We start from the raw sequence: 26,366 nt of genomic DNA, 5'->3' as shown, positions 1-26,366 counted from the left end.
GGAGTGATATTTTTCTAAATAGCTGAAAATAATCCCTTAGGAAAGGCAATATGAACTTAAAAAAATGTAAGTAAGGTATGATACTCTGCAATATAACTTTTTAGTGTTATACTCAAATGCTCATAATGAGCAGTAGCTTAATACTATGGGAAAGATTCTTATCACACAGAGTCATGGACAGCTAAATAAAACCTCAGCACATCACAACTTCTCACTGCAACAAACTACAAGTATTTGAAGAGATTTTGATACAGTCCCTTTTTCCTGGAGTTCAGGTCACATGATATTTTGGGAAGGAAAAATACAACAAAGAAGATTTTTAAAAAATAACAACAAAAATAGGGTGCATGCATCTTGTAGTACCCTTTAAGACTGTAGTAAATATTTTGTTTTTAGTAAAGGGGAAAAGGAGGGAGAGGGAGAGAAAAAGAGAGGGGTAGTTTCAAAGCCATGATAGATTAGAGAAAGTGTATGAAATTATAATATGTAAAAACAGAAGTAGCGGCATAAAAAAAAATTGATGTAAAAATAAGAAGTTAAAGCAAAAAGGTTTTGAAAAACAGCTTCCTTAGAACTTTTCAAACACAGTAAAAATCTGGCAGCCTGCCAGGGAATTGGTAGCTCATATACAGTTCAAGATCTAAAATGAGTTCTCAAGGAGGATATGGACACTACAGAAAATCAGAATGAATTATTTGACTCAGTGTTCATTGCAGAGGAGCTTATGACAATGTAGACCTTATTCTCCAGGGGGGATAGGACAGATGGACTACTGCATCTTGTGCTGCCAGTATTTAAAGTTTTAGAAATTATTGATGCAATGAACATTGGTATCTCCATGACTAGACATTTTAGCCCCAACATTATAAATAAATCACAGTATGAAACAGCCAAAAGAAGAGTTGTAGTTTACAATTTATCTACTGAGTCAGCCTTTGTACTAGGAACAAAGAAATATCATAAACTTAATAGCGCATTAAGAAGTCTCGAGAAAACTTAGAGAACTTCAGGATACAATTCTGAAGTTTGTAATGGGCAGATTGGTTGAAACTATGGCAAATATTAGATTCAGTGTAGATGGATAGATAGATAGACAGATAGGTAGATGGATAGATTTGTATATTGATAGACTTACATGGCTTTCCCAGAAGATTACATTTGTTAACCTACTAGAACGCCTTGAAAAATTAAAAGACATGATAAAATATTATTTATCTTACACATATTCAGGAATCTTTCAAGAAGATTTTTCAGCAAGGAATTTTAACCAATCTTCGAGCAAGAAGAGTCATATATTATGTTTTAAACATAATATATGTAATACGACCTTTATTTGCTTTCAAGAAAGGCAATTATTAGAGTCCCAAACAGAAATGTTCACTCTCTATTGTGTTTAATATAATCATGAATGATCTAAAAAACTGAAAATGAATAAAGATAAATTGGTTGTTAATGTTACTCTAGGTTTACAGCGCTAACATTTGAAAGATGAAAATCTCATGAAGGTCTGATTGTCATCATGGGAAATGAATTTATTCTTAAAAAGTACAGAAAAGTCACTCTGAGAATGAAAAGTCTTGAATGAGCATGAATGATGGTGGACTCCATCTTCTTTCCTCCAGACAGACAAATACATATTATATTTTATAAAGAAAATTAAAGAGAATGGAAAAGAAATACTTAACCCAACTAAATCAGTGATGAACAGCTATTAAGAATGTGAACTGTGTAGTAGTTCAATCAATCCCTTCTCACAAATTATATAATTGGATTTGATAAGTTACAGAGAGGTGCAACAAGAATAATTAGAGATATTGAATGACTTCTGTTTAAGGAGTGATGAAATAGATTAGAACTCAACTTGAAAAAAAAAAACCACAGCAGGGAGTGGTATTTGATAGAATACTTATCATTAAGTACTTCATTAAGTTTTGAACTTTACCAAAGGAAGTTTGAATGCTTAAAGGATTAAATGGAAATAAGGAGCAAACATGCAATGTCATATGTAGTAATGAAGATTCTCCTCTGAATTCTGGAAAGTGGGTGGGTATATTAAATAATATATCATACAGCAGTTCTTGCCCTAATCTTATAGACTTTTTCTACAGAAACTGTTATTAGTCACTTTTCAATTGTGATTATGGGCTAAAAGGACACCCACTTTTACTTGCAACAACAATTTTCAAGCCTTTTCTAAGCATAAAAAAAAGTAGAAATACTTGTAGAGTCATTAAACTTCTTATTCATTTTCATGAACATATAGAAATAATCGTCTTCATGGGATGTGTGTATATATTCATAAAGTTACAACAACACTGGCTCTTTTGCTTGTATGATATGGTACCTTGCATACTTAGTTTTTAGGGACAGTTCATCATATACTGCAGTGTTGCATAGACATGCTCAAACACAGAGCAGTAGATCACAGCTGATAAACATAAGCCACAGGCAGTTCCTCAGTCATCTTTGATGCTTAAAAAGATTCAAGCAGTTCAAACCAATAACTCAGCCTATATTGAATTTTATTTCTAGAAATGACAGTCTGCAAAAGAGTTCACTCCCCTGGTCAAGAAATCTTTTTAGTCTTCTTGTCCTGTAGGGAAAAATCAAGAGATTTCTCTGTTTGCCCAGATAAAACAACAACAAAATGCTAATGAAAAATACTTCTTGGTGTAAACATAAACATATAAAAGACTCAGTGGACTACCTTATTAGACTGTAGAAAATTCTTAGCAAACAAGGGCAAAGTTTGTCTAGAATAGGTAGTTCATTGTGACCTAAACAGAATGTGATAAAGTCTGCTTTCCCAGAATCTTGTCTCATGAAATGACAACACACTCATAGAGTTAACAAAGTTACGTAATATAGTCATGTAAATTACAAACACTGATTTCATTGATGACAGCATTGCAAGTTTTCTTAGCAGTTTTTATACTGAAAGTGCAAGATGACTATTAAAGTGTAATGGCATCGAACATCTTTTTTTTTTTTAATTATTAAAAAAAAAAAAAAAGCCTTTTACAGTATTCTTGTTTATGAATGATATTTATTGCTTTTGTATTATGGTGCACTTCTAAGTCAATTGAAATGCAAGCACTAATGAAACCTCTACCATAACATATTCATTCTTTCCTACACCAAATGAGTCTACTACACGATGTAAATGACTTACATATATCTGCTGCTCAGGTTTTATTGTTATAGGTTAATTTATTCACTGTAATATTCTTAATGAAAGTAATGACTCTTCCAGTGTTTTGTTTATTCATATACTGCAGTTTTATTAAATCATGCTGTGAAAGTTTACACTCTCTGCTCTAAACATTTCTGAAGTTTCATGTTACATTTAATATATAAATGCAATCTTCTAGCAGATTATCAGTATAGTATATTTTGTTGTCCTTTGTTCTTCCTAATTTGTTCACACCAGGGTATATCTAATGTACAGGAGTACTTGTACAGGCAGAGATGCAACACTCTCATGCATTTTATTATCACAGACTATTGCAGACGAACCAAGATCTACAAATCAGAACTAGCTCATCATATTATTACATAGCTACGGAATGTTAATGTGAACGTACTCTTCCAAACATATGTATGCATATAAAATGAGATGTATATACTTACATAGCTTTTTGGCAGCTGTGTTATTGCTTTCATTTTAAGTGCATATTTTCAGGACAAATTAAAAAAAGAAAAGACTAATTAAGAAATAAAAAAATCCTTTCACCTAGAATTGAAAAATTATAATAATTCTAATTAACAAACATGCACAATTCAGTCTATTAAATAATACAATTTAACATGATCAAAATCTATAACTCATGAACTTAATAAACTAACTCGTATTGCTACATAAACATCTTGGATTTATTTTTATTTTCCTTAGGCTTATTGTTCAGTCATCTGTGCCAACTCTCACCTCTTAAAACATTATTCAAACACTGGTTAGGAAACATCTTAATTCATTTAAAAACAAAGTATTACTGGTCCTGGTTTACAGAATCAAAGTCCAAAGTGTCTTTGTTTCAGTTGAGACAGAGTTAATTTCCTTCATAGTGTCTGGTATGACACTGTTTTGGCTTTAGGAGAAAAACAATGTTGATAACATATTGATGTTTAAACTGTTGCTGAGCAATGTTGAACTGCACAAGGATGTTTCATTTTTTTCAGTTTCTTGTATTGTTTTGCATGTGAGGAGAGCTGAGGGGACACAAGGAGCTTCAAGAAGATAGAATGAGGACATCTGATCTAAAATGGCCAGGGAGATATTACTTACATGACATCATTTGAAAAAATTTTAAAACTGTATGGAGATGGCCTGGGTGCAGCCTCTGCTCAGGAAATGGCCATGCATCAGTTAGTAAATGGTGAATAATTGTGTTGTGCATTGCTTGTTTTGTATATATATGCATATATAAACAAGCATCATTATCACCATTACTAATATTTCTTTCTCTTCCTTTTCTGTCTTAGTAAATAGTTTTCATCTTAACCAATGACGTCTACTTTTCTTTTTTCTCAGTTTTCACCCCCATCTCCAACTGGAAGTGGAAAGTGAGCAAATGACTGTGTGGTGCTGAACTATCTGCTGGGTTAAACCAGAACAGTAAGGAGGTTAAATGACCTGCTCAAGGACACAGAAGGCAATAAGAAAAAAATATTTCTGCTAACAATAAATTTTCCTGGCCCCCCATTAACACTATCTAACTTAAAATAAATTAAATAAATGAGATATAAGCCTACTGTAATTCTAGAAGAATGCTATCAATCAGAATATCTTATCCTGTGAACTGTCATGTGTTTGTAAATATATTTGGTTAAAAAAGAAAAAAATTAATAAATAAAAACAAATATTCAAACAAAGAAGCCTTAATACCATGTGGAAAATCACTGGGTGTTATACCCTTTTAGATGATGATGCACTACTTTTCACTGTGCATTTTGTTTTTGCTCACATTACATATGAGACCAGAACTGCTCTGTGTGTTGTATGGAACTAGCAAAAGACTGAAGGTATTCTTAATACCTTCCTGTTTCAGAGAAGTTTGTCGTTTTGTTCATACCCAACATCTTCGCACTTGATTACGCACTGTGTGAAGATGCTGAAAACAAACTTTGCCTTCCGTTCATTCTTATACTAGTGTGAAACTGGGGGAAAAATGATGTGTACAACATTTTAATTCTGCAAATTATATTTTAAAATAATAATCTGTTAGAATAAACCATGAATTTTCTGACCATTGAGCAAAAAGTGCCCTGTGGTGAGTGTTAAATTTTGTCATATTTCTTTTTTATAAGATTCTTTCCACGGAATGTATAAGCCTCATATAATTACAAATGTAAGTACTACAATAATTGTCCATAGAGTTGAAAGAAAAATTTCACAGATGGCTTGGCATTTAGACAGAAACCATTTTGTCTTTATTGCTCTTGACTTTTTTCTCTTTTTCACACTTCTGTGTTGAGTGTCCCTTACAGATTTGAGATTAATGTTCAGATCCAAGAAAAATCTCCTTAAAGTTTGGTAATGCCTAACATGTTGCGTTTATCTCCAAAATGGAATCCAAGCTGCATGCAGGTCTCTCTAGAGGGGCTGAAGGAGATAACATGTCAATTATCTCCAAATGCAATTAAAATGTGTTTCAAACTTATGGTTATTTGTTTTATTTCTTTCTGTAGAGGCCCATATACTCATTGTTGCAAACCCAAAATTAAACATTTATTTCCCCTCTCCTAACTATCCTTTCCCAGTTTAACAATTTCATAATACATATATATTTATATATCAATGAAGCACGCCATTTTTTTTCGAGGTACAGAGGTGCAGTCTGCATGGATGTTCATGAAAGATAACAAAACAAAAAATCATGAAAATTCAAACCAAAGTCCAACTGACATTCATGGAAACACCATTGGTAACTTCAGGGGACTTTGTATTCACATGTCATAGCTGAGTGTAAGGCACGGTTTTGTATATTTTGTAATGATGTTGAAATATAGCTTGATCTGAATCACATTAGAAGTTATGGATTATCTGGTAAGGGTACTTTCCCCTATGATACATCTTTGGAACTTTTTAAGCACTGAACAGGCCACTTTTTTGAAATAACTTCTTCAATATAATTTGAAGCAATCTCAAAGTAAAACTAACTTTCTAAATATATTAAAGTAAACAATTTCAGGTTTTCAATCTGTTAACTGCTAGAAATTTTTTGCCTATTTTTTCTTCTCTTTCAACAAAAGAAGAAATATATAACACAACATTCTCTCTAAAGTTAAAAACACCTGGAAAATATTTCAAAGTAAGGAATTCTCTAAATGAAATTTCTTAAAATGTCACACCTTTGTTCAGAATGTATCCTTCAATTTTCCACCCGGATTTAATTCATAATATTAGTTAGAGTAATGTGAAATAAATTCCCACCGTGATTATTTTTACGAAATAGAATAAATAGGACAGAGACACTCCTTTTAAGCTAAGGTCTTCCCTCTACATTTTTTATTCAAAAAGTATGATTTCATGCTCCATATCAAATGGAGCCTTTGCTTCTTTTAGTTGAGTGTTACTGGTTACATTTGTATATCAAACTTAGAGACAGTCTCCTGAATGTCATGCTTCTTTTTAAAAGCATTGGAGACATTTAGGAGACTGAATACCATTGAAATCCTGACACAATGATGCCATCCTCTATCTGTGGAAAAAACTTGCCGTGCTCTAAAAAGACCTGGAATAAATATAAGTGTAAAGTATTTCTGAGATGACATGAGAAATATTTTTATATGATTCACAGTCTGTTCAGAACAAATATGCATATCTTCTAAATACTTATAACAATTTTCATCTTCATAATTGCTTTACTGACATTAATTAATCCTCACAATGAGGTAAATGATAAATTAAGGTGGATGAAGAATTCACAGCAATTAATTTATCTAAGAAATACAGTTTTTTCCTTCAGTGTGAAGTGTTCAGAAACTGACATGGAGTTTTACTGACTTCTTTGTTCTTAATAACTGTGTGAACATTTTATGCAAATGAAATTCAATAAATGGATGTACTGCAAAATGCTCATTGTGATTGGGTTTTACATAGTGCTTCAGGAAATTAGCTGTCCAATTTCCATTGCTGTAGAACAAGAAACTTTGAAGCTCCTCATGCATAACCTGTACATATCCTTTTCCCATTAATGGGCAAGGACAGAGCTACATAACATCTCCTTCAAGGCTGGTTTGAGGAGTAGAAGGGACAAAACCTGCCCTTCCAGTCTGGATTGCAGCCATTAGTATAGGACCGCAGGTTGTGCATCCAGAACATGTTGTGGAGCTCAGCACACATCCACTTGAGATACACAGATCAGCACCTGATTTAACAGGTGTCAGACCTGATCTTTGTGGAAAAATCTCAGGCTGCTAATACTCAATATTTGTAGCTTCACCATTAGGATAATTTAACTATGTTATATCAAGGTACAATTCCTGTTACTACCACTGGTAATGCTACATGGGATCATAGAATCATAGAATCATTAATGTTGGAAAAGACCTCTAAGATCTAGTCCAGTCATCCACCTACTACCAATATTGACCACTAAACTATGTCCCTAAGTACTATATCTACACATTTCTTAAAGACTTCCAGAAATGGAAACACTACCACTTCCCCAGGCAGCCTATTCCAATGCCTAATCACTCTTTTTCAGAAGTAATTCATCCTAATATCCAAACTGACCCTTCCCTGGCACAACTTGAGGTCATCCCCTCTTCTCCTATTATTAGTTACTTGGAAGAAGTGGCCAGCCTCCTTTTAGGTAGTTGTAGAGGGTGATAAGGTGTCCCCAGTTCCCTTAGCTGATCCCCATAGTGCTTGTGCTCCAGACTCTTTACCAGATTTTCTGGATATGCTCCAGGTCTTTGATGCCTTTCTTGTAGCGAAGGGCCCAAAACTGAACACAAGTTCACTCAAAGTGTGGCCTCACCAGACTAACTACACACTCACTTTCTTGCTCCTTCTGGAAAAACTATTTCTGATAGAAGTCAGGATGCCAGTGGCTTTCTTGACTACCTGGGCACATTGTTGGCACATGTTCAGCTGAGCATCAACAAACACTCCCAAATCCTGTTACTCCACTTAGCACTCTAGCCATTCTGCCCCAAGCCTGTAGTGTTGTATGGGGTTGTTACGACAAAAGTGCTGGACCTGGCACGTGGTCTTGTTGAACTTTATCCCATTGGCCTCAACCTATCGATCCAGCCTGACAAGTCCCTCTATAGGGCCTTCCTACATTCAAGATCGACACTTCATTTCAACTTTGTGTCATCTACAAGCTTACTGAAGGTGTATTCAATTCCCTAATCCACATCATCAATAAAGATATTAAACAGAATGGGCCCCAATATCCTAGGGAGAAGCACTCATGATCAGTCATCAACTGGATTTAACTACTTTCAATGCCACTCCCTGTCCAAGTCATGGACTGCCAGCTTCTCCAGAATTCTATGGGTGGCAGCATCACAAGACTTGCTGAAGTCTAGTCTTGCATCAGTTTATGTCAACAGCCTTTCCTTGATCCATCAAGTGGGTCACCTGGTCATAGAAGGAGACAAAGTTGGTCAGGCAGGACATTTTTACAAGAGCTGCTGCTGCTGACTTAACACGACACATGAGAGCCCTGACTGATATAGCTGCTTACTTTACTTTGAGTCAGTCTATTACAGCTCCTTGGCACTACAGTTTTAGATGTTAAGGTCAGCAAAACACAGAACAAATCTGTTGATGATAGAATAAAATAAATATTATTTATTAGATCTCTTTAAGCAGTGGGCAAGCTGTACATAAAGTACAGCAGGAAGGGCACACACTACACAGGGGAACCTCTGTGCTGCTTGACACAAAATTATATTGTGGGAAATGAGAGTATTGTGGTGGAATCTGTAATAATGCTTTGATGATGAGAGATTTTGTTTAAGACAGCATTTCATCACTTAAGAAAGAGTTCACTACTCTGCAATGGGGTAAAGTATCCTTTCCCTTTAAAAATACATCTCCTATGATAGCAGAATACAATAAAATTTCCATTCTGAGACACAAGAAATCTAGAAAACCAAAAATCAATTCAGATAATAAAATGACATGATATCTCCACAGCTTTGAGACCAATAAGTTGTGCAAGGAGGGTAAAGATACAAATAAGGAAACCAAGAAAACCTTGGTCACCTAGCTGAAGTGCTTAAAGTCCACTAAAATAAGAAAAAGAAGTCTTTACTGGAATTTCTGATTCTGTATTTCCAGAAGACCATTTATGTTATCGATTTATTTTTCTATTTTCTTATCCCACAGAGATTTCAGGTTGACTAGATTCTGCAGTTAGGTTCTTCTCTTGGATAGGGAGTGAAAGGCCGGAAAAGCTCTCTGTGAGCCAGCTCCAATTTTCTCAGAGTAATCAGAAATCTGATTCCTGATGCTCCAGGACTTGCCCCAGACTGCTGTGCCACAACAATGTGCTTCTGAAGGAGAGAGCTTGTCTATGTCTTCTTTCTTCTTCTCTTCATAGTGCTCACTGTAATCAGAAAATAAATAAATACATAGGTAAATAAATAAAAATAGACTGTAAATATACCCATTAAACACTTCATGACTTTTTCCTGACTGCTTGCAAAACATATTAGAATTTTGCACTGAAATTCAGAAAAAAGCCCTTTAAATCTTAGTTTCAAATGGCATTCAGAGTTCGTGATTAGATTTTGATTCTTTTTTACATACTACAGGGTTATAAGTGGTAATTTTCAATGTGTACCTTTCCATTCCTAGAAATAAATATTTTCAGGCTGAAGTTAGTTTGAATTTGGCTTTACACCATGGCTGAAAGAAGAGTTTAAACCCAAAACAATGCCAGTCATGGAAAATGGAATACAATTAAACGTTGCCTAATTGCATTATCTTCCTTTTTTGAAGTTAATAAAAGTATAATCTATTTTTACCTGCCATTTGCTTCAGAAAGCAGCAGAAGATAATGAAAATATTTTACTATCTATTTTCAAATTATAAGCTGTTGTTTCCAAAGAAAGTCAAAACCCATGTATTTTATCACATTATTGTTCTCTGGGGACTGCAGTCACTATAGTGATAGTAATTACATAGCTTCATTAACTTTCTACATTCTACCTGTTATGGGGTTTTCACATTAAGAAAATTTGCATATACAGGAAATGAATGCCGTTTGCAAAGAGCTAATGTCATTAAACATTTAAGCAGCTTCTTTCAAGTAAACATTGGAATATCCTTTTAGCAAGCCTTTAAAACCAATGCAGTCACAATTTGCACCTTAAAGGAAAACGCATAAAAAGCATTTAGGGTAAGCAACAGCAATCTTTACAAAGCACCTTTAAATTTGGAAATAATTCAGTTACTCTGATTATACTCAGTATAATCAGAAATCCTTCTGTCACATGGGTAGTAGCTTATATAAAAACTGCAAATGTGTGCTTATGATATACAGATATAATGAGTGATACACATTTAAATAGCACATGCAGTGAGAACTTTCATTTTGTTTTCAGTACTTGCCTAATTTTTCTATCAGCATTTTATATGTAAAAATAACTTAAAGTTTTTATTTATGGGTTACCAAAAACCAAAGAAAGTCTACATGAGAACAGACATTTTAAACTGTGCTTTAATAGAAGACTATGCAAAAAGGAGAATTTTTCTTCTGTTTGCTCAAGCCAGTTCCTACTGGGAGTATCTACCTGCTGACTTCAGTAAGCATATGATTTTAGAAACTGCCTGTGGCTTCAAATCTTTTCTCTTGTCCAGAGCTCTTGTTTTAGCATTCTGCTTTGATACAATAACCCTTGTACATCTTTCTTGAATTGTCTGATTTTGATTCTTGAACTGTGATTGTGATTGTGATTGTGAGTGGATCAAATACTTCTCTCATAGTTGTTTCTTGTGCCTTGATACTGATGATACTTCTGAGACTGAAAAGTCTATATAAACCCATGGATAGTATAGATGCCCAGGGATTAAGAAATGTAAACTGAGATTAGAAAACCCCATGCACATTCATGAAAGAATATTCCCAAAGCAGCTGGTAGGCAAGTAATTGCAAGTCTGAATCCTTTTTGAATGGTGATGAGAAAGTGTAATTTTCTCTTCTAGAATGTTTAATGCTCAGTATTCAGGTTTTGGAATCATTCTTCTGTTTCAAGACATTTTCTTACAGAGTGTAATGGAGAATAAAATTTGTAACTGCTTTAGCTTGGAGAAGAGGAGGCTCTGGAGGTACCTCACTGCAGCCTTCCAGTACTTCAGGTGAGTTTATAAACAGGAGGGGGACCAATTTTTTACACAGTCTGATATAGTGATATGACAAGGGAAATGGCTTTAAACTAAAAGAGGGGAGGTTTAGATTGGACATTACACAGAAATTCTTTATTCCGAGGGTGGTAAAGCACCGGTAAAAGATGTCCATAGAAGTTGAGCATGCCCCATTCCTAAAGGCATTTAAGGCCAGGTTGGATAGGGCCAAAAGAAACCTGATCTAGAAGCTTAATGTTTTAACAGATTTTGGTTCTTTTTGCTTTCTGCTTAATATCTCTCTGAACTGGACTTTGTCTTCAAACTTCTTTCCCTTTCTATGTTTGAATGGGCAGAAATACCGTAATGTCTTCTTTTCCATGGAGTATTATAGGGCTTATATTTGTTCAGCACTTTGAGCTCCTCTGATGAAAATTTCTTTAGAAACATAATGCACAAGCAGCTGGACTTCATCCTGTCAATGTGAGGATGTAAAAGAGAAGAGAAAATACACACATTATTCTCTTTTGTACCAGTTCTGAGTTCAATATCTTGCTTTTGCTTGCTCTGAATGCAAGAATTATATGTAACTGGCAGTCATCCATAAATGAGAGAGGGGGAAGAAAGGAAGAAGTAGACCAAAATCTGAAGAAGTTTGAGGCTCATTTGTGAATCACATTCAAATAGTTATAGAAATTATCACTCTTATTTTTTTCCTGAAGGTATTATGAATAGAGCTATCCAAAGTGGTGAATTTTATGAAGACTTCCTGATCATAAAATCTTTTTGGCATTTTACCCCAACTTAGCTACCTTACTCTAGAAAAGTAAACGATATCCCCATAAGCAGCATCCATACTTTCAAGGAACTCCTGGAATCAGTGATGCTTCAATCCCCTAGATTATATGAAATTCACAGCTTTGATGATGATTTGCATGACGTTATCTATCGTTAAAATTTTCATTCATAAATTTTCTTGTTGTATGTTGCAGGTATATTTCATCAAACGTGAGCTGCTGGTGGCAGTTGCATCATGTTCTATTAATTTTATAACCCCCATGCTCTACTGATTTTAAAAAAGCCCCACTTTTTTTTTACCAGCCATCACCACACACGCTGCCATCAGTAGCTATACCAGATGTGATGACCAAGGTTAAATAAAATCACTTTAATGTAATTTTTACCACTTCATACAAATAAAGAGATGTAGTTTTGCCTTAAAATAGCACCAAAGAAGCCATTTCTTCATGACATTATCTTTGCTCACTTTACCTTTAATAAAAATGGCAAGTTGATCCATATCTGTAGCATCTGTACTGTCATCACCAAAGTATGGTTTGAAATTAGTAACTTTACTCCCCAAATATCATTCAGAAGATTTTCCTATATCTTCAGTTCTCCTGAACTGTATTTTGATGATTTTAATAAAGATTTTAGAAAAATTTATTTTTCATCAGTACTAATTATATATGACATGCTTTCCACACACTGCTTAATAAACTTACTATCAAAATGTGGCTTTGTTCTTTTTTGCCATCTGCTTTACTACCATATAACTAGCTTTAATAAGAGTCTATTTGAGTTGTAATATTTTTTAAAAAATTGTTAAAATGACATTTTTTCAGCTCTTCTATTTTATCTTTATAAAACATTCCTTGATAAGCAGTGAATTAAACAGCATGTTTTTTCATATAGTGCCTTTTCAAATTGTAATCTTTGAAAAATGATACTATTTCCTTGCAAATTAAGCATACCACCTTATTATTTGTGTTGACAAATCTGCTGACATCTGTTCATTTATTGTTGAACACTCTTCCTTCATCCTTCCTTCGTCTTTTTTCTTTTTTTCTTTTTTTGGGTTTAGCTTTCTTTTGAGACAATAAAATTTGTCAGCACTACACGAGAGTTCTGGATATTTCTTCCACAGAATGTGTTGACGTATTTTTTAAAATAACACAAGCTCAAGTTTAATAGTGAAATAAGAAAACCTACATGTCTTCTTAATAACAAAAAAATACATCTTTACTGACACACAGATATAAGTAGGCTAAATATCATTATTGGCAATTAGTGTGTTTTACTCACCAAGTTGCACAAGTGCATGTGATGTTTAATACACACAGAACTTTGATTCAACTGAGTTTGTGTGGCAGGTGGGAGAAGTGAAATTAACACATTGTTGCCTGTGCAGACTTCAATTGGGCTACACACAATTGAATCATGAAAAAACAATGCTAAAAATTACATAATAACATCAAAGGTTTAAGATATTGTGGGGCAGCATTACTAGCTGTCCAGGGCTGAATGCAGCCTGTGGGCCCATGGGTTGGACACATCTGCTATAGAGCATATCAGACTACCTCTATACTCCTACCTGTACATGACTTTTCTGAGTTTTTCTAACTTTGCTCATTTATCTTATTCACCTCAGGATTATCAGTTGTTTCTCATTTAATAATCCTTTTTTTTTTTTTTTTTTTTTTTTTTAATGTGTGTGTACCCTGAATCATGTTATTTTCACTGATTGATAAAATCTCTTCCAAGTCAGAATTGGATTTTTCTTTGCAGTAGTTCATGTTAATAATTTCTCTTGCACTCTTTAAACGTTCTTTCCTTTTGCAATATATTCTTCATTGACATTATGTTGTATGGGTGTGACTTTCCAATTGGTTATTTCAAGTACTGGGACATTATTTGAATTGCATTTGTTTCTTGGATTGCAACTATTGATCTGATGTTTGTAAATGGAAGCAAAAACTTCCTTCTCTATCTCAGTTAACTCTTTCTCCTCTTCATCTCTTTCTTTCATTTTGCTTTGTCTTCCTTCCTTCTTTCCTTCCCTCCCTTCCTTCTTCCCTTCTTTCCTCCCTTCCTTTTCTTTTCAGCACTTGTATTTCTTCTCCTTTCCTTCAACAACTGTTCTTAAGGAATTTCAGTGTTTTATAGTTATTTGTGTGCTAGACTGTTTTACTCTCTTGGTACCTGCTGTCTTTACTTGAAGCTTCTAAACCAATAATTGGTAAGAAGTTTCTCTCTCAGTGGGTTTTACACACAGCTGCAAGGCAGAAAATAAACAGTTCTTTCAAGTCTACACTCTTAGGGTTACAGCTGTGTACTAATGACTTCTCCAGCTTGCTAATACAAGTTTTAAAGAGGTATCATCCATTTTTATTAATGCATTGTAAAATATTTTCCACAGTTTAGACAGGACTTTTTATGACAATCAAAACAATATATCAAAATTAAATTAATTTACTTACAAACATAAGTTCATAACTTTTCATCAAATCACAAATCATATATTTTTTAAAAATAATTATAAGAATGCATATTGTATTGTCTCTCCTAATTATTTCCAACACTTAAATCTCAAAATAAATATCACATTTTAATTTTCATTTATTACTGTGAAATAATTTTGCTCAGAATTTTCTTTATGAGAAATTTTCAAATAGACTGATGTTTTTGTAGATTAATTTTTATTTTATTAAAAATAGTAGTTAATAATAGCCACAATAAGAAAGAAAAATAGCAGTCTTCAGCCAGTGTTCTTTTTCCTTCTTGCAGGTCTTTAACAGAAAATGAAGTTCTTGGAAAGTGGGGGAAGGGAGAAGTAAATGTTTACTCAGGCATTCCAATCTTAATAAGCTAGCTCATAACTTGATACAAAAAAGGATAGGCATTTCTCTGACAATACCACATATGTCTGTGTGTCTGGGTTTGTGTGCAGGTGTAAAGAGAGAAGAATTTAGTTGAATAGAATTAATACACTTTTTTTTTTTTTTTTTTTTTTTTTTCAATTAAACTGCTTCTATTGAGTTTTTCTCTCTTTTTCAATTTTGTTCTTTATTGTACGTTTGCTTGTTATTTCCACTTTCTAAAGAAACATTTTCAAAAGTTTCAGAGATTTTTCTCTCAAGATATCTCTAGTACTGGCATTGTTTCCTTTTTTACAGAATGAAACAGTAATAGTAGCTCTTGTTGTTTTAGTTGTTTATGTGACTGATTCATCTTCTAATAGTACTTCAAAAGCTTATTTAACATATTCAAAAAGTATCTGCAATGTTTTTTGCAGTTATGCAAATCAAAGTACTAAAAGCTTGGGATACTGGTGAAAGTATATGGTTATTCCCACAATAAATGCAGTAACAAAAAGGAATGATTTACTGCTATAGATTTTGAATGGTAACTATTGTGAACATACATAATCGGATGAATTCCTAGCATAGGAGAGGTAACGTGTTCTTGTGCTTTTCTGTATATCTATCACTGCAGTGAAACGGCAAAGTACTGAGGGTCACAAGGAACTGAGTTTGGATGCAGTAGTTGTGTCATGCTAATTCATGCTATGTCTATAGAGCCAAACTGTGTTGCTTAATAGAGTAATACCCTGGGTTCCAGGGCTTTCTGTAAATACTTTACAAAGAACTGCAAACACACTTTGCCTCCTGATGTCAGGAATAGTGAGGGTGAATCAGCCAGCTGCAGCAACGGAGATGTGCTGCCAGCTGCAGTGCACCACAGGCTAGGGAGGGAGGCAAGGCCAAGGCTCCAGAAACCCAGAGCTCCAGCAACACAGCACACAGCCAGGCTAAACCTGGATTTCTTTTCTAATTGAAGTGTGCGAAGTATATTGATTGTAAAGTGGCTGTGAACAGGTAGCCGATTATATTAAAGTATGCTCTACCAAAATTTTCCCCTCTAACTTCTGTTTATCAGAGGTAGGGAAGTGAGGATTAAGGTATTAAGGTATAATGCAAGAATAACTACAGAAGTAGACATCTCAGAATGTTTCTTAACAAGTTTTTTTTCATTTATGTAACCTACAGATTCTGTACTTCTGTATGCAAAATACCAGGGACAACCTGGAAACAGTGGCTTACCATCTTAGAAAAGTTGTCTCTGTGACTTAAGATGTTATGTTAAATCTTCACCTCCCTGCTTTCTTCAGGAACAACAACTTCTTATTTAACTCATCGTGTTGAAGATGTAAAATGCACGGATCATTTGAGGTAGTAGAACTGAGATTTCCCAGAGTGGTGGAAGAAAAGGATATTCTCTACAGATCTAATTCAGAAAAGTGTTGTGAAAGGATATTACTTTGCTATTAGTTCCAAGCTGGAAGATACAAGACTGGGTTTTTTTGTTTGTTTGTTTGCTTGTTTGTTTAATTTAAATAAAGCATTATTCTTGAAAGTAGAAACTTGATGAACTAACTGACAACAATTAATTGTGTGAGCACAGTATTTTCTAAATGCAAATACTAATGATAGTGCTCACGGGAAGGTGCAGTCTCTGTTTTTCTAAACGACAAAGCGTCTGAATCTTGGCAAATGGATACCTGGGCAGAACTGCTATAGGTGTCATTGTACCTTTGATTCCTGAACAGTATATTCTTCCTGTTAATATTAATTGCAAGGTGAAAAGCATCTGACAGCTTACAAAATCAGAACAAATCAGCTTGGCCATATTATGTGCTGCTGCAAATAAGAATTCTTAATGCTGTTTTACAAATGACTTTTTTCTTTCCACTCTTCATTAGAGCCCCTTGTTGCCATCCAATCTTGATTTTAGAAATTAAAGCTAACAACCAGATTGAAAGAATCCAGAGGATGACAGCATGGGGCACAGTCTCAAAGCCACAACTAACAGCATGAGGCAAAGCAAACCTCAAGCTATTCCAGCTCTTAGAGAAGGAAAGAGGGAAAAAAGCATTTGTAGGAAAACTCAATTATAAGAACCCACAGCTATAGTAAAGCACTTGTGAATGTTGACACTAAAGCTTTTTTCTACTTAATGTTTTAATTAAATACCTAGAAGCCAACTACTCTCCTCAGTCAGCTTCAGAGAGGTACTTCTCTATGGATAAATGTTTACAGCAAAAGCTCTGCTGAGGGTTTCAGCAAACAATTCTTAGAGAACTGAGAAGGCTTTCAGCTGAGGCACTTGAGATCAAGAAAGCACCAGTGATTAGAAGCTAGCAGTACAATAACAGGACAATTTAATCCACCCAAATGTCAGTCTCTGGTTTACAAGTTGGCAATCCCATCTTCATCTGCAGACAAAAGGGCACTGGTTAGTCATCTGTTTAATTCTCTTGCTGCAGCATGTCATTTGGATGTTGAAGGAAAATCCCTTGATTCACTCTGCCATTTCTGACAGTCTCCCTCTAGACCACATTAATAAGCTTTTTAGAGAAGTGAATGCAGAATAATCAGCAGGCAGCCTGAACTCAAAATGGAGACAGAACAGACAGCAGAAATGCCTCCTTGCCTTTGTAGTTATGGTGCATAGGTGACCCTTTCCTCACAGAACAGCAAATGATTTAAACTAAGATTGCTTTTGAAAGCCACAATGTAATTAACCATTTTATGCATGTGATGGCTGCTTAGCTTCAAAACCTAATGCTTTGTAAAGGAAAAAGATTCAGCTGCATTTGAGTTAGATTTATGAAACATGCTAACAATAGAGCAGACAGATAGAAAGGCTGCTTGGCATCCTGGAATACCTGGGGAATTTCACTCAGAAAACAAACATGTTACTCTTTAATGTAGGCTCACATCTCATTATAATATCACAAGTGGAATGAGACACACTTCGCCTTTGTAACTGTGTTGCCAGGAGGCAGGTAAGTGTTGTGCTACAGACAGTCCTGCAAAGATCTGCATGATTTTAATATATTTTGAAAGCAAATAATTTGTTAGATAATGGGGGTCTTGCTGTGGATATTTCCTGTTTTTCTCTATTAAAATTTTCTCTGCTGCTGGCTGTAAATTGAAATTGTCAATAGCTTTGTTTAACCTATTGTGCACTGGCTGTTTCAAGATGCAGCTGAAAAACAAACAGTTCCAGAGTGCCTTTATTTTATTTTGTGAAGGATTTCCTGTCAAAACATTACTAAACACTGAAAATGAGCAAGCAGAAGCCTTGGAGTCCCCCCATACTCTTTTTCTTTTGTTTGCAGATGAAAGAAATAAGCACAGTTTAAAATTAAGCTCAAGATATTCAGATGCAGACAAGAGAAATGAAAGAACGTTAAAAGGAGAAGGGAAAGAATGTAATCCTGTGTGATGTGGTAAGACGTAGGTAAGGCTCGAGGAGGATTTTTCGAGCAGAAAATTGACAAAACCTGCTATTAATTATTTGCTGATGGTATCAGTAGCATTACCATAATCAAAAAGTGAGGTGTGAGCATAATTCACAAGGCTATAGGTAGCTTGGGGGTTAAATCACTTATTCTCAAAGGAGAATTTAAGCAAAAACATAATTAACTATAAAAGAGAGCACAAGAGTGCTTTTATGTATACCATGTAGCCACTAATATTTCAGTAACAAATTCAAACATACTGGCTCATTTGTATATGAAGGGATAGATGGAAGGAGTCCTTATGTATCAACAGCAGCTACTAGGAAGGAAGATTGGATCACACTTAACCAACTGGTAATAGAGAAGAATCTTGGATACCTTCCTTTACATTATTTTACTATTAATTAAAATAAAACAGAACAAAAAACAAACAAGAAATGAACAACAGTGTAGACACTCTGCAGACAAATACTACCATAAAACTCCTTCCAGAAAGAGCTTAAATCCTAAAGAACAGGGAATATAGGAAAGGACTGTACCAAAAAGAAAAGTGGTGGATTATTTCTTTTATGAAATATCTTTTTATCTGTTTTCACTTTAGAGGGAGAGAGAATAGGACACAATAGTGAAATCACTGACAGGTAAATATCACTGTTTTACAATAGATTCATTCTCAACAATAGCATCTTCAAGAGAAGAGGTAGAAAAGTGATGGAAAGTAAGAACAGTTCACCAAGTTACCCATGTAGTTTACACACAAGCAGGAAGAGGACTGACTTTTTTACTTAGATAGATAGTGATAGCACAAGGAGGAATGGATTTAAACTGAGAGAGGAGGTTTCGGTTAGATGTTAGTAAGAATTCTTCATTTAGAGAGTGGTGAGGCACAGGAACAGTCTTCCCAGAAAAGCTGTTGATGTCCTATCCCTGGCAACGTTCAAGGCCAGACTTGATAGATTCCTGGGAAGCTTGATCTAGCAGCTGGCAACCCTGCCCATGGAAAAGGGATTGGATCTAGATGATCTTTGAGGTCCCTCCCAACCCAAGTCATTCTATGATTCTATGAAATTTGAACTGTTGAAGAGGCTCTGACAAATTCAATAATTACAGTCTTTGCATGTTATAAAGTCGTGTTCATACTGAGAGCCAAACAGTGAAAAATCAGTGGTAATAATCATCTGAGTGGTTATATAAGAGCAATGGATGTGATAGGATATTTATGGCAAATGTCACAATTAGATACTTTTTTTTTTTTTTTTTTTTTTTTTTTTTTTTGTAATCAGACAGACTTGTTCATCCCTTTACCACTTTAAGCAAACTATATACTTCCCCTGAAAATCCTTTTCCCTGTAGGTTTGCAGGATCAGTAACAAAAAGAAGGCAATGAATATTGCTCATGTTGGTAAACAGAAAGTACTTCTTAATGCCCTTATTACAAGGCTCTGTTGGCTCAGAGTAATTTTGATAGATTGAACTGTAAATAAATTTCTCCATTTGCAAGGAAATCTTGGAGAAAAATTTATAATATTCCTAGTGAAAAGCAGTATTGGAAGAGCAGAGGCTGAAAACTTTCCTAAGTCTATTTCAGACTACTTGTAGTTTCAAGATTTCTGATGTTTTAGCGAGGGAATAAATTGATACAAAGGTGTTATAAAACCCAAAATGTATGTATTTTTTTTAAATCCATACAACAGTATAACTTGGTAAATAAAATATTAAAATGAAGAATCATCACTGAAGGAAGAACTTTGAATAGTATCAGGCAGGTCTATGTAACAAAGTTAAATGTGAATTTAAGTAGAGAAGAAAGTAATTTATGCTTCTAATCTGCTGAAAGGAGTTTTAGGAATGATCATTTTTGTATCAAAAGTTGGCAGCTGCTGTGGCCTATGTTTCAAACTAAAAATGTTTTATACTCCTTGGAATTAAGCTATGACCTTCTGAATGTTTATAAATCACTTTTGCTACCTGTTTCAAAACTAATGCCTGTGAAAGACTTTGATTAGTCAGTCTCCAAATTGTCTTGAAAATTCTGTACTTCTTCAGTAATAATAGGACTCCCATTCGTTTGTACATAGAAGCACAGCACCACATTCCTAAGGTTGGAAAGAACTTAGTTGGAATTTGCTGGTTTGGATTCAAAATGGAGAACAGCAGAAGAAGCAGCTGTGTCCTGTTCCGTCATAGAATCTTTGTGTATACAGAAGCTGACAACAAACAGATGGTGGAAGGTGGTTAATTAATTTGTTGACAAAAATCAAGTGAAATACATTTGATTTGTACAAACAAGGTGAAAACTAGTAAAACTACAAGAGAAATGACATCTAGACAAGAAAGCCTTTCAGAGAGCCTTAGGCTGGTAGTGACACCTAGAAGAAAACATCCTGCATTTGTTGCAATTACATTCTGCTTTTTGAGCATCACTAGTGGACAGTTTAGAATGGTCTAGGACAAACGGTGAAGGAGTAGCATTTGAGGTCAAAACCACACTATCCTTCGCAGGATACTACTGAATTATTTTGGGATGAATGTTACATTTCAAGCTCAAGGTAAGCATCAGTTTGCCTTGGGCTTTTACTAATGTCATAGAGGTCACTGGACCTGACCCCTTCCCATAGTTATGATATTGTTACATTTTGAAGTCTCTACAGTCAGTTGCATACAGAAGTTTAGAATCATAAAAATCACTGAGACAACTGCAAAATCAAATTTGCTTTTTTTTAGAGGGATAAACCTCTAGTTAAATTAAATTTTTCCCACTTACCAATAATGTAAAAGACACTACTGAAAGACTGGAATATTGCATGACTCAAGAGCCATTTTTTACTTCAGGAAACTAAATCAGCAATGCATAAAAATTGGGTCTCTTTCTGCTTTCTTTGTTGCAACCATGTTTAAATTAAAAGCCATAAATACTGTTCCTGAAATAAAACTCCTCTCACAAAAAAAAAAAAAAAGCTTTTAAGTCTTTGTTAAGTCTAGTATCTTCATACAGACATGTGACTATTTGAAAGCAGCTGCAAATGCCTGTGAAATGAAAAACCTCTGTCTTATGTATGAAGAATATAAACTGTGCCAATCCACTTGCTAAGTACTTAAAGCCATCCTTCTCTACTCTTTTCCTCATTATTTTAATTAAATATGCTCAAATTAACATTGACACAGAGTGTGAAAAAATGAAATCATTGGTATTTCTTGCACATCATCCTGCTTGAGCAGAATGGTTAGCTGCTGTCCAGCCAGTGACAGTCACAATATCCAGAGCAACAGTGACTCCAGTTGGATTGAATGAAAGTCCCTGTAGAACTTTTTGCTGGATCCTTACTCACAGATGACTCATGCTCCTAATATGATCAATTCCACATTTGCAAGAACAATATCCACTGAATAATTAAAAGCATGTTTTCCATGTAGAATTTCATCAGTTCTAAGGCTGGAATTGTCTGGAGGAGTTTCTGTAACAATTGAGGTCTCCATTCAGGATATTAATACATTTAAATATGCAAATAGGCACTATCTAATAGTGTCCTTTGACTACATACAATATACCCTGTCTATCCCTTCTGAAGAGCCTGTATCTCTTAATCACAGTATGCCAGTTGTGAGATTTGTCTCACCACGTTTCTGTGATAGCAACCAGATCATAATTATCCAAGCACATCATGGTTTTCAACTCCTCCTGCTTATTTGTCATGCTGTGTGCATTAGTGTAAAGGCTTTGATCTAGGACTTTGAACTGATTGTTATACCTAGACAGCTTACACAAATATTACTTTATCTTCCTACATGATACCTTCTATGCTCTTCTGTACTGGTAGATTAATAAAGTTGGTATATATGTTGAAGTCTTAATACTCTGCTTTAGATATAGTAAAAGAAAATCAGACATCCCTTGCTATCCTATTCTGAGGACCACTCTGAAAATAATGCCTCTTATTTTATTGTAAGACTTTAGACGCAGATGCTGGTTCCATGGCAGTCACATTCAAATCTTCCCACCAATATCCCATTCCATCTTGTTTCCATACAACAGATGGCAGCAGAGGAGCAGTCTGACAAAATGGCATCTGACATGGAAGTGTATATGAAGCAAAAGTGTGTCATGAGCAAAGGTGCATGAGGAAAAAATGGCACTCACTGACATTCACTGATGTTTACTGAACATTTATGGAGACCATACAGTGGATGTGAGGACAGTGAAGTGGTGAGTGGTACATTTCAGCAATGATGCTCTCATAGCAGCTGTAAAACAGTGGGTCACTTCCACTGGTGAATATTTTTACAACTGCATCATGCAGACTCTTGCTTTCCACTGTCTAAAATGCACAGCTAACAGTGATGACTATGTTGAAAATGAGTGTTTTGAAAACAAGTGTTTTGTAGCTGAGATTTCCTCTATCAAATAGTGTTATTGTGCCCTCTGTTGCAGTTTCTATGGAAATTAATAGGAAGTACTACTTTCAGAGATATCTACTTACATCGATTTCAGATGGAATTCTTTTGAATTGCAAGTCTACTTGTTCAAGACTGCCCTCTTGCTCAATTAAAAAAAAAAAAAAAAATACTTACCTGAGCAAAACAAATTGGCTTTGGTCTGTGGTTTCTGAAGCATCACACAGAGGGAAATTTTCTTGTACATACCGTCATTTATTTATTTATTTATTTAAAATTAATGACTTAACATCTATGAGTCTTGATCAGAACTCTTCAATCTCCAGCTGAATGAAATTGTTGTTCCTTGCTTAGAATAACCTGTTGCTTAAGAGAAAGAACAAGCTGGCCTCCTTCTTTTTGTTGTTAATTGCATTTTTTATTAATCAAGCAGGGCAGATTCTTCTGATGGTATATAATAAAGAGATATAGTCATTTTTTTTAATTGTATTGCTGTTATGTTTTGATATATTTCAAATACAAATAACACTAAACATATTTATAAATTAATATTATTTGGTTTTATTGGAACCATTTCCAAGTATAGAAACATAAGTAATGAAATTACCTTAATTCTAATGCAGACCAATAAAACAGAAAATAATCCTATTATGAATTACATACAGTGTTTTAGGATGAGCAAAAATTACTAATTTTGGAAGACTGTATTATATTTTTTGAGGTGACCTCTGCATTTTCTCAGCAAGGACTTATTTGGTGTAAAAGACACAGTTTAAAAATAGCATTATGAAACTTTTAGTCATTTTCTCTTGCACTTGCGTGTCTCTAATTGACTACTTTAACCTCACCTTCTAAATGTGGGAAGGCTACTGAGGAAACAACAATGATTTTCCCAAAGTCTAAATTGAGAGGAAGATGACTGTGATTAATTTTACCTACTCCCCCTTTCTCCTTTCCCATTACACATGTACAATCTGTATTTCCAGGTGATTTACATACTAAAGTAGTCCTTGATGCTTTACATTTAAACGAATGTCCTACTGTTGCAAGAAGAAGGCACCAAAGTACTTGATTTTCTGTGAGATTATACAGCACTACAAAATAAGCAAACAAAAAACAGTGTGTCGTGCCAATAAACAGATAAATCCTGGATTAGAGGCACAAGTATGCTTATCGGAATTTGAAACTTTACATAGGAAATTCACATCCTGCCAAGGTGAAGTTGAAACAGTTTAGTCTTCAGAAGTTCACATGGCAGTCTCCAAATTCCTCTTCAATTTCCAAGATGAACAAGAACTAACTTCAGCAGTATATTTCCCATGCATGTAATTAATGTCAAATAAATAACTAAACAAAATATGTGAAATACACACATTGTTACAATATTACTTTTTTCCTCCCCCCTTTGCCCCAGTTTAACAAATTACACAGTATGGGCATATTCATTTGATAAACAGAATTTTAAAAAAAGGTAATGAAGAAGGAACAATTTTGGAGAAAAGTTGTAGCTGGAAAAACACAGAAAACTTGCAGACAAAGCAGCAGTCTTTCAGGTGTGAGCAATAAATACTATTACTTCAATAGTAAAATAAACATTTAAAATTAGAGATCGATAAACAGCAACCTATACTTTTCAAAGAAAAGTGGGATTATCAGAAACATTGTTTTTTCATAGTATACATAGAAATGAGTACAATTCATGGCAATATTAGAATGCTCCTGCTGTGGGTTCTATCAAGTTGTGAGATCAATTAATCAAGACTGAATGCATACAAGCACCTCTGAGCTGCCTGGATTTTGGAAAAGGTGAACTGCGAAGGCATGGGCTGTTCTGAGTTATTTTTCAATATATTTCAATGCTTGCTTATATGACTTTAAAATAATCATCAGAGATCAAATAGAATTGCAAAAATAGGGAAGAAACAAAAGTTGACATAAAGCTCGCTTGGCAGTACAGATTGGAAAGTGCTCAAAATGACTATTAATATTAAATATTGCTCTTATTTATTTTGTTCTTGCAAGATTTTTATTTAAGCCATTCCAGCAGGAGAAATGAAATGCCTCAAGTGTGGAACCTAAACTTCGATGCTGTCGATGCTGTATATCCTTCACATCTGCAGTAAAACAAAATAAAATTAAAATGGAATATCCCTATCCTCTGAATTATATGATAGAAATTCTACTTAACTAAGGACTATGTTTTCACAGCGTATATTAAAAGGTCATAAAAAGCTGTTGATGATGCTCAAGTTTTCTTTCCTTGCTTGAAAGTAGTTAATAAAGGATTATGAACACAAATTTTTAAAGTGAAATATTCTTTTTCCGCTTTAGAGCTAACACTACATGGAATGAGTATCCATTTACAGGATGAGTGAAGATGGAAATGAATATGAAAGATCCTGTTTCTATTTATCTTATTTATAGTATAGAATGAGGCAGCTAGAGAGATGTTTAAGCAAATAACTGTTAATACAGGAGTACAGTGCTTAATTTTCTTAACTACCGTATTTTATTCTGTGATCCTTCCAGGGTGTGCAATAACATAGCAAAAAGTGTGCATGCAGCTAGAATAAACTAAGCTATCTCAAGCAGGTGCACAGAGGGGCACATTGTTATATTCATTATCTGAAATGAAAAGGTACAGACATTCTAAACCCGGCAAATGTTAGCATCAGAATGTGTTATAAATCCCACAATTCTTTTTAATTGCTCAGATCTTATACGAAGACCTAAATTGAAATTGATGGAACTATTCTGTTCTTCTTAAGGCATATTTCTGAGAGTACAGACAAGCAAATGACCAAAGGAGGAAGAATTTCCAGTCAGATATTAATTTTTTAGGATAACCTATACATCCAAAACATTCAAGTTTCATGATAGAAGAAGATATCATACCAGTCAAAGAGAAGTGTCATTTGCAAACAGGAAAGAAGTTGATACATTTTCTTCAATCAAATTATCCTTACTTAAAGAAGAGAGCTATGCATATTCTTTCAAATTACATTAAAATCTTAAATAAAGCACAGGCTACAGCCTGTGCTACCAAATTTTCCAGCAGAAAATATACCTCCAAATACACAGTCTACACTGTTAACTGCTATGAGAATCCTTCTTTGGTTTTTTTTTTGGCTCAAAGCTTGCTTCCTGAGGTTTTTCTTGTGATAAGACTCTGAGTGACTTGTCAAGGAGGCAACTGATGGGTGCTAACTGTGTGACAATCGATATCGCTTTGGGAACATTTGCAAGCCCCTTCCCCCAGAGCTGCTTGCTCTGTAGAAGAGCGGAAGAGAGTGCTCAGGAGTGTTCACTGGCAGAAGATCTGGCCTGTGGCCAAACCACTCCAGCTAAGTATGGAAGGCTGGGGGATGATACCATTGTATCTTGCGAAGGCAAGATGCAAGTTGGTGCCTCCCTGCTTCCTCTTATCTGCTGGCAAGGCCAGAAAGATAAGAAGAAAGGAGGTTCCTGCTGAGATCCCAGAGCCAGAAGCTGCCACCGCAAGGAGAACTGACTCAACCACCTTGGGTTTGAGCTGTCACTCCAAAAACAGCTGACTCATCCACTTTGAAGCATTGAAAAAGGGCC

Source organism: Tetrao urogallus (assembly GCF_951394365.1).
Source record: "Tetrao urogallus genome assembly, chromosome: 7".
NCBI classification, from domain to species: domain Eukaryota; kingdom Metazoa; phylum Chordata; class Aves; order Galliformes; family Phasianidae; genus Tetrao; species Tetrao urogallus.
Note: the sequence above shows the minus strand (reverse complement) of the source record.